The sequence below is a fragment of the Rhinopithecus roxellana genome, chromosome 15 (assembly GCF_007565055.1).
Source record: "Rhinopithecus roxellana isolate Shanxi Qingling chromosome 15, ASM756505v1, whole genome shotgun sequence".
NCBI classification, from domain to species: Eukaryota; Metazoa; Chordata; class Mammalia; order Primates; family Cercopithecidae; genus Rhinopithecus; species Rhinopithecus roxellana.
In genome coordinates this window covers 55,359,133-55,369,287 of record NC_044563.1, presented here as the reverse complement: position 1 = coordinate 55,369,287, position 10,155 = coordinate 55,359,133, and positions in this window count along the sequence as shown.

Below are 10,155 nucleotides of genomic sequence, written 5' to 3'. Positions count from 1 at the left end.
ATGAGCCACCACGCCCGGCTCACTATCCTGTTTCCTTCAGACCAAGGGACTCCCAGGAGGGAACTGAGGCTAAATGAGGCCAATCACTGTGTGGGAGCAGGTGGAAGCTGCTCAGAGGGCAAGAGGTGGAGGGGACAGACCAGCACTCCCAGGGGACCCTGGGAAAGGCGTAGCTTTTGGGTGCTTCCCGCAGACTGTGGGCAAAGTCATACTTAAAGCAGGCTTTAAATACTTTCCCCACACACAGACACAAACACTGTCATTCCTGGACTTGCCCCACCCACCAGTAACATTCGACATCCTGCTCAGACACGTGAGGCTGGCAGGGAGGGGACAGAATGGATGCATGCTGGGCGTGTAGGAGTGAGTCCGGATTCTGAGCAGACCTCAGGAGTGACTACATAGATGTCCTTTGCTAACATGTTCTAAAGAAAGGTGACCTCAAGGGTAGAAGAGGAGAGGGGGAGGAATGAATGCTTCCCTATCCTCGCACCCACCAGCCTGATTAGCTCCCATTCATCCTTCCTGCCTCAGCTGCCATGCCACCTCTTCTGGGAAGCCCTCCCTGACCACCTTCCCCCATCCTACGACAGGCAAAATTAGATGCTCCTCCTCTGTGCCAGCCCAGTACCTGGTCTTCCCTTCAGAGTGATGCTCATCACATTTACTTTGTGTTTATTTTTCCCCAGAGGCAGGAACTGTTCCTGCCTTGCTCCCCACAGGGTCCACATCACCTAGGCTGCCGTCCAGCACATAGCTGGTTGTCAATTCATATCTGTAGGATTAATAAATGGGACTGTTATATCCATTTTACTGATGGTGAAATGAAGGACCGGAGAGAGTAAGTGGCCTTTCCAAGGCTGCACAGCAAGCTCGCGGAAGAAACCACCAAGAAACCAGCTCTTGAGACTTCCAGCGTTTGTTCCAGTTCCTCTGCAAGGGAAACCCCCATTCCCTGCTCCCTCTTCTTCCCCTCCTCACAGGCAGCAGGTGTGTGCACAGACAGGCCTGGAGCTGGGCTAGGGTAGGAGTCCCCTGTGAGGCTCCACCTCTGTCTCTCCACTCCTTGGCCAGGACCCACTTCTGCTCCGAATCTTGCTGGTGACTAAGTCTGTGCCCTGCCTCACTCAGCTCACCGCAGCCCCACTGCCTATGGAGAGGTGAGTCCCACCTCTCTGAGCCTGCTGTCTTCCTCAGCCATAAGACGAGTCAGCCTAGGAGATCCTGAGGCTCCTTCAGCTGGGAGAGCCTATGATGCCCTGTGAAGACGGAAGAGGCTGGGGCCAACTCCATGCTGCCTGCAGCATGGTTCAAAGCACAAGTCTTCACCAAGCAACAGAAAGGCCCAGAAATCTCATTTTTTCCCAAATGTTCCAGAATTTCACTTCAATGTCACATACTTTTAAAACTTTCCCCTGTGTGGGGTGAGGGTAGGGAGTCATAGTTTTCAGTTTTTTACAACAAGCAAATCCAGATGATCTTACTGCATAAACAGGTTTGGGCCACACTTTAAAGCTGACATGGATCTTCCATTTCATACCACACCTCATTTGCTCTGTATAGCCTTCCTGTGAGGACAGCAGGGCAGGGCTTAGCATCAGCACATTTCACAGTCAAGGAAAATGATGTCCAGAGAGTAGGTGGCAGGGCCTGGGACTTATACTCAGAGGACCTGTCCCAAATTATGTCTGCTTCCTGCTCTCCACAGAGTGATTTGAGTTGAAATGAGAAGAAAAAGGAAGGAAGGAAGGAAGGAAGGAAGGAAGGAAGGAAGGAAGGAAGGAAGGAAGGAAGGAAGGAAGGAAGGAAGGAAAGAAAGAAGTGGGAAGAAGGGAAGGAGGGAAGGAAGGAAGGAAAGAAGGAAGGAAGAAAGGAGAGGGAAGGAAGGAAGGAAGGAAGGAAAGAAGGAAGGAGGGAAAGAAGGAGAGAGAGAGAGGGAAGGAAGAAAAGAAAGAAGAAAAAAAGGTCGCATATAATAACTTGATTGGTAGACCTGCCTGAGGAGCCCGCTTAGCCCTGGCAGAAGGCTAAATCATTTTGTGGGAAGCCCTTTCTCTATGGGATGAGGTGAGAGATGACAAGAATAATAAAACTCTGAGACAAAGCCAGCAGCACGCTGAGTGACTCAAAGGATTAGGGCAGACCAGGGAGTAGGCCCCTGGGTCTCGGCGTGCAGGATTCGTCCCCACATACACGTGAGAGCCGTATGTTTGGCAGACACCACAGTCCTAGCCATGGGGCACCCAGAGATGGACCAGAGCCAGCCCTGGCCCCAGTGACTTTCCATCCCACGGGAGAGCCAGATAACTGCAATACAAGGTGGAAAGTGACGGCATAGGCAGGGCACGAGCTTGAGTTCCCACCTGACAAAGGGGCAAACTAGGGGAAACCTTGCAAGAATGGAGTTGCGGGCTGCGGGAGTGTGGACAGGGATTCCAGGTCTCCAACTTGTCACGGAGTTTGTGCCCACCAGAGGGCGCTGCCTGAGACACTCCCGTTCCTTTCTCCGCCCGCCCATTGCTCCCTTTCTTCCTGCCCTGTGCTGGGCTTGTCTCTAAAGGGGTCCCCACAAGAGGAAAGCAGAGGGCAAGCTCAGACGCAGAAGTCTGATGAGCAGTGGTTTTCAGCAGCCACCAAAGACTCCATCGCTTTCACGTCTTCCCCTCTGATAAAAGAACTTTCAACCTGGTGTTTTATAGAATTTAAAAAATAATGTTTATTCAGTAGGCTGGGCCTGGTGTTTCATGCCTATAATCCCAGAACTTCTGGAGGCTGAGATGGGAGAATTGCTTTAGTCCAGGAGTTCAAGACCAGCCCGGGCAACGTAGTGACACCCTGTCTCTAAAATAAATAAATAAATATTTAAATAAAATAAAATTCAATAAATAGTTCAGAGGGTCTCCTGCGTCCAGACCCAGAGACAAGTACTGGGGAAAGAGCCATGACCATAGACCGCCTTGGTCCCTGCTGTCATGGTGGTGGCCATCTATGGGGAGGGCCGACGATAAATGGGTGGCTGGGGATCTAAGTAAGTGAGAAGATGGTCAATGCTATGAAGAGGGCAAATGGGAGCACAGTAGAGGTGCCGGAGGTGCCAGCAGAGGTGACATGGCTGGGTGCTACTCTCACATTGAGCTGAGACTTGAACGAAGGGAGGTAGCCAAACCTGCAGGGACCTGAGGAACCTTTTCCAAGAGAGGGAATCTCAGTGCAAAGACCTTAATGAGTGAGTGAGCTTGACTTGCTCAGACAGGAAGCGAGGCTGGTCGGGGCTTGAGGGGAGAATTGAGGGCAGCAAGGCTGGCTGGATAGGCCACTGTCAGGGCTGCGGATTTTACTCCAGTCACAGCAGGAAGCCAGTTAGAGGCCTTTAGGCAGAGGTGATGCAGGCTCTGGGGACACTTTACAAAGATTGCCCTGGCTGTGAGTGCCAGAGCAGAAGCAGAGAGATCCATTAGGAAGTCCTTGCCATAAACCAGGAAGGAGATGAGAGTGACTTGATGGTAGCAGTGGAGATAGGAGGAAATGTAGGAATTTGAGTCTATTTTGAAATAAAAATAAAACTTGCAATGAAATGACAGGTTATCAGTGCCAGGCGCTGAGATGTAGACATTGTGTGTATTGACTTATTCATTCTCGCTGTGTATAAAGCTGTTTTACAGAGGAGAAAATGGAAGCTCAGAGAGGTTAAGTAATTTCCCAAGATCCCACAACTGATAAGTGACAGATTCTACATTTTAGAAACAAGTCTGTCTGGTTCCAGAGCCCACAAATAGACTGCTCAATGCAGAGAATGAAAAGCAAAAGATTAGCCATACAGAATCAGAAACGGAATCCCAGAGTGCTAGTCCAACAACTTTGACGCAGGCTCCAGCCCAGATCAGAGACTTGTCTCAACTGTTTGGTTGTTCTCTTGGCCAAGGACAGCTGCCCTGGGATCCAAAAGCTCATCAGAGAAAGCTCCCAGGAGCCCAAGCCTGCATTCTTCCCCTCCTTGGGTAACCTGCTCATGGTCACCACCCAGTTTAAATCCTGGGTCCTCTGACCTTCCTGTCCAGGCCTCCTCCCTGTCCCCACAGAGCCTTCTCAGCACAGCGTAAAACCAAGAACATCATGTGGCCACTGCTCATGTCAGATGACAGCATGGCATATTCCCCTCATGAGTCCTTGGCTTTTTAACATGGATCTCAGAGCTATAACTAAAAGTACTTGATTATGTATCCAGGTGCTGTGGCTCACGCCTGTAATCCCAGCACTTTGGGAGACCAAGGCCGGCAGATCACTTGAGATCAGGAATTCAAGAGCAGCCTGGCCAACATGGTGAAATCCTATCTCTACTAAAAGAACAAAAAATACAAAATAAATAAATAAATAAAATCCGCATGCCTGTAATCCCAGCTATTTGGGAGGCTGAGGCAGGAGAATTGCTTGAACCCAGGAGGCAGAGAGAGGTTACAGTGAGCCGAGATCACACCACTGCACTCCAGCCTGGGCGACAGAGGGAGACTCCATCTAAAAAAAAAAAAAAATTGATTATGTATGCAGAGGCACCCAGGCATAAAGGTAGGTAGCAGGGAAGGTATTTTGCTCCTTAAATTGGTGTGGCAAAGAGCTGGGTTACCTTGAATTCAATCACTCCTGCAATGTTCAAGCTGTGTCACAGAAGTGTGGGGGACATGAACAAGCATGGGGGACAGTCTTTCTCTGATGTTCTCAAAAGATCCAAACCATAAAAAGCTTTCTTTACCTGGTGAAAATATACTGTAGCATAATAATCTACTATTATGACATTAGCTCTCTTGCATGAGAAGTTTTATACAACCAGAAAACATGCATTGAAAATAACAATTTAGGCGGGGCGCAGTGGCTCATGCCTGTAATCCCTACACTACGGGAGACTGAGGTGGGCCAATCACTTGAGGCCAGGAGTTTGAGACCAGCCTGCCCAACATGGTGAAACCCTGTCTCTATTAAAAACACAAAAATTAGCTGGATGTGGTGGCATGGGCCTGTAATCCCAGCTACTTGGGAGGCTGAGGCAGGAGAATCCCTTGAGCCTGGGAGGCAGAGGTTGCAGTGAGCCGAGATCATGCCACTGCACTCCAGCCTGGGTGGCAGAGAGAGACTCTGTCTCAAAAAAAAAAACAAAAACCAGAAAATAACAATTGAGTGAAATTCCTTTATAAAATGTTTAAATGGCCCATCAGGTGACCAAATGTACCTGAAGCTTTGATTGTTTTCCCAGAAATATGGGACCAAACATTGGTTATAAACTATTTTAGCAATGTATAAGTCACCACACCAATATATTCAATTTGGATCATTTTATCTTTTCCGTGATGAGTCGTGAAATGCAGAACTTTTAATAATAAAAGCTTGAAGGACTCAGGAAGGACAAGGTGGTCATCCTGGTTCTCCATGAGTCCATGCTTAGTTAACTTTAGATTTATATCCTCTTGAATGCCAGTTGTTTCTTCAAATTATGTGAATAGCACTGGTAATTGATGGGTTATCATAGGTAATTTGACTTAGACCATGGTGTTCATTCAAATTATATATCTAGACAATTTCAGTATCAGCTGGTTAAACATGAAAATCTGACAAAATATTTTCTTGGTATTTAATTAATTTTTTGTTCTACTTGGGTTAGTAGCTTTATACAAGGAAATTTGGTTATTTCTGTGGTTTACAATCAGTTAACATAATCGCCATAATTATGATTGATAGCATATACTCAGATATATTAGAATTTTAGAAATCCTATACAATTTTGGAACATATGTTAATATTTCACACACAGAATTTTTTATAATATTTATTTTTTAAAAACCTTCCACAACTTGTTCAAACCTTTAGCTTTATCTTAACTTAAAATAATTCTTTAACACTTGGCAAAAAAAAAAACAAATTCACATTCCCATGCCTTCTTATAATCTTTTACCAAAAACACATTTTACTTTTCTTACACACCTTACATGTAAAACAGTTTCTTCAGTAGATTACATGTTACAGTGTTAACTCTTTGCAACTTTACTTTTGGTGAAAACCTTGATAAGTTTGGGATTTTAATTATGTACAAGATGTGGAGCCTAAGACCCACACAGAAGTGCAGATAAGGTCTGACTTCTTCCAGTGTCTAACTCCGCATGTCCCAGGTCTTACCTAGCTGTAAAGCAGGCAGGTTGTACAATTAAGAGTCATGGTGTCATTTTATGAAGCATTTAGGTGGCCTAATCACCTTTAAATTGTACAGCATTTCTTGCATAAATTCTTTCATAAATTCTTTCATGTCATACACAGACGATGTATGACATGCTTGGACTTTCTGACTTGTCCTAAACATCCCTCTTTTAAACAACCAATTATTTTACTTTAGGACAAAAATTTACCATATAAGATCCTTTCGTATGTAAAATATCTTTTCTTTATAACCTTCTTTGCATAGCTAGGGGGCATGGCTAATTTCACACATTCCCAGGCCTTATCTAGAATATAATGCTCCAAAATAAATTGAACAATTTTTAAAAGTCAGAGAAGTAGTTTATGACCTAAAGTATTTAGCAAAACTAGTATCTGACCTGCATAATTTAAGCCAAATGTTTACATTTTTTGAAGATATTTTTATTTTGCCAATAATCTTTCTAACTGTCTTTGTTCCCAAAGATTGTTTAAGTCACATGAACTAAATAAAAGGCATTGAATGGCCAGGTGCAGTGGCTCATGCCTATAATCCCAGCACTTTGGGAGGCTGAGGCGGGTGGATCACCTGAGGTCAGGAGTTCAAGACCAGCCTGACCAATATGGTGAAACCTCTTCTCTACTAAAAATACATAATTAGCTGGGCATGGTGGCTCATGCCTGTAGTCCCAGCTACTCAAGAGGCTGAGACAGGAGAATCGCTTGAACCTGGGAGGCAGAGAGAGGTTGTAGTGACCCAAGATCACATCACTGCACTCCAGCCTGGGCAACAGAGTGAGATTCCATCTCAAAAATAAAATAAAATAAAATAAAACAAAATAAATAAAATGCATTACACGTTCTACTTTTCTGACAAAATATTTAAGCTCCTATATCGGGGGAGCCCACCCCCAATATTTCGACATAGGTTCTTTCTATTTTCCCTAAGTGTTGGCTGGTCTGAGAAATAAAGAGAAAGAGTACAAAGAAAGGAATTTTACAGCTGGGCTGCCTGGGGTGACATCACATATCCACAGGACCATGATGCCCACCTGAGCTGCAAAACCAGCAAGTTTTTATTAGGGATTTCAAAAGGGGAGGGGGTGTAAGAAAAAGGACTAGGTCACAAAGATCACATGCTCCAAAGGGCAGAAAGGAGAACAAAGATCACATGCTTCTGACGAAAAGGGCAAGGACAAAATCAGGAACTCCTGATAAGGGTCTATGTTCGGCTATGCACGTATTGTCTTAATAAACATCTTAAACAACAGAAAACAGGGTTTGAGAGCAGAGAACCAGTCTAACCTCAAATTTACCAGGGCGGGATTTTTCCCCCACCCTAATAAGCCTGAGGGTACTGCAGGAGAGCAGGGTGTATTTCCGTCCTTAGCCACATAAGACAGACACTCCCAGAGTGGCCATTTATAGACCTCCCCCGAGGAATGCAATTCTCTTCCGAGAGTATTAATATCAATATTCCTTGCTAGGAAAAGAATTTAGTGATATCTCTCCTACTTGCACATCTGTTAATAGGCTCTCTGCAAGAAGAAAAATATGGCTCTTTTTGCCCGACCCCGCAGGCAGTCAGACCTTATGGTTGTCTTCCCTTGTTTCCTAAAATCACTGTTATTCTGTTCTTTTTCAAGGTGCACTAATTTCATATTGTTCAAACACACATGTTTTACAGTCAATTTGTACAGTTAATGCAATCATCACAGTGGACCTGAGGTAACGTACATCCTCAGCTTACGAAGACAACAGGATTAAGAGATTAAAGTAAGACAGACATAAGAAAAAGAGTGTTATTAGGGAAGTGATAAATGTCCATGAAATCTTCACAATTTATGTTCCTCTGCCACGGCTCCAGCCGGTCCCTCTGTTTGGGGTCCCTGACTTCCCACAACACTCTTATTATTAAACCAATTAATTAAAACTCTTTTATATTACACACACAACACATATAAATACACAGACAGCCAGAAGATAAAGGACTCATTCCCTAAGCCAGGAATTGAACCCTAAACCTGGGCCACCATTGTGAATAGAGAAAGCACGGCCACATGGTTGCAAGGTCAACCTCCCAAGGACATGACTGACCAGTTTGCTGGGCAGCCTTGAATAGTGAGCCTATAGGTTCCTAGGCTGACATTTTATCCTAAGGTACTCCTCTTTATAACAGAACAATATAGAAAGACACATAAAGCACACTGGATTCACTACAGTTTAAGACCAGCCTCAGGATTCTTTTTTTGTGTTAATCAAAACTTTGCAGAGAAGATAAACAGTGACTTTTACCATTCATTTAACCAGTTTGCACAGAGAGACAGAGGCCAGAGTCTGACTGGTAAGAAATTCTTACCCTTTTGCTGGTATGTCAGGCTTCTGAGTTCTTTCTCCCTGAGTGGCCCTAGCGGCCCTGCTTAACTGTATGCAAACAAACACATTGCTGTGAATTAAGAATATGCACAAATAGTTTACAAATTTTGGAAAAATTAGGCAGAGAGAGAAATATGACTCAAATTCCATTTACGAAAGTATGCTCAACACACTTAACATATTAGGAAGCTTAACTCCAAAAAGTCAGTTTAAGATTAAAAAGCTGGTGTGTTCCATTAATTCCTGAAAGCCTGACAAAGGTAGCCTATGAATTTCAGCTAAATGAAACCGATGATGACTTGCTAGAAACACATAGAAAACAAAATAACTATCCACAGAATCAAATCAAACCTTTTCACTAGAAACTAAAAATATTCATGATTTTATATATACATGCATACACAAGCAAAGCCCAGAGGAGAATAAACAGCAAACAAATGAAAATTAGAAGCAAAAACAAATAAACAGGAAACCAACCCTGAATTTTTCTTATTCAATCTACTGTGGAGGTTATGGTGTTACCCAGGGCCCCTAAAAACCCACATGATGAATATTTTATTCTTGATACACAATTCAATATCCTTAAGTTCACCAATATCATCATACATCCTGTGCAATCAAGAAATTCACCTTAGGCACATGACCAATAGGTACTCCAGTGCCAGCACTATCCATGCAAAACAGTAAACATAGTATGAAGCAATGCAAGCATGTATGTGAAATTTGGCTGCACACTAAATCTAGCTTCATGCCTAACCATATGTAAAAAAGAATTGCCAAACTGCCAATACATTTCTTTACAATATTTGTTTTATTTTAATCAAGACTAAGAGCTTTAACTATGAAATGTTAATTAGCCAAATGTCTCCAATTCTCTATCAGGTTTTAAATAATATTCTATTATCTAAACATTTCCACATCCTTACCCCCTACTTACTAGTTCTTTACTACATTGTTTCATAAATAACCTTTTCAAATCTGTAATTTGAACCAACTTTTAGATAACTTCTGAATTAGACAAAATGATTCTTTTCTGACTAATAACATAACCCTTTTGGGCACATTTTGTATACAGAATTATGTGTTAACTAGAATTCTTATATTTATTAATCTAAAACTTTAGTGAGACCCTAAAAAGCAAGAAATCCTGAACCATCAGCTATGGGTATTTACAGACAAGAACAATTCCATAATTTTAGAAACATGTTTTCCTGTATCATAACCCTTTCTCAATTGGAAATGACTCATATATTCAATGAGCATCAAAAATAATCTTAAGATTTTAATTTATGCAAAAAGTTTACCTAAAACATTTATCCCATGTACATGGACTCAATTCTCTCATTTTTAAACAGTTTATCTAGATTACTTCTGTAAACTGAGATATTGGACACTATCATTTGAACTTAGTTATTTCCTTGTTAACCATGTTTTTAATCACCAGTGAACATCAGATGCTCACCTAAACCAAAGTAAGAGCCTCAAAGTTAAATACATGGGTATTTTTGCCAACAACTCAAAAGATTTAGCTAATACTAACTTACTCTCATTTGTCAAAAAAAGGCACACAAACCAAGATCATTTTGTTTTGGCTGGGTTTAT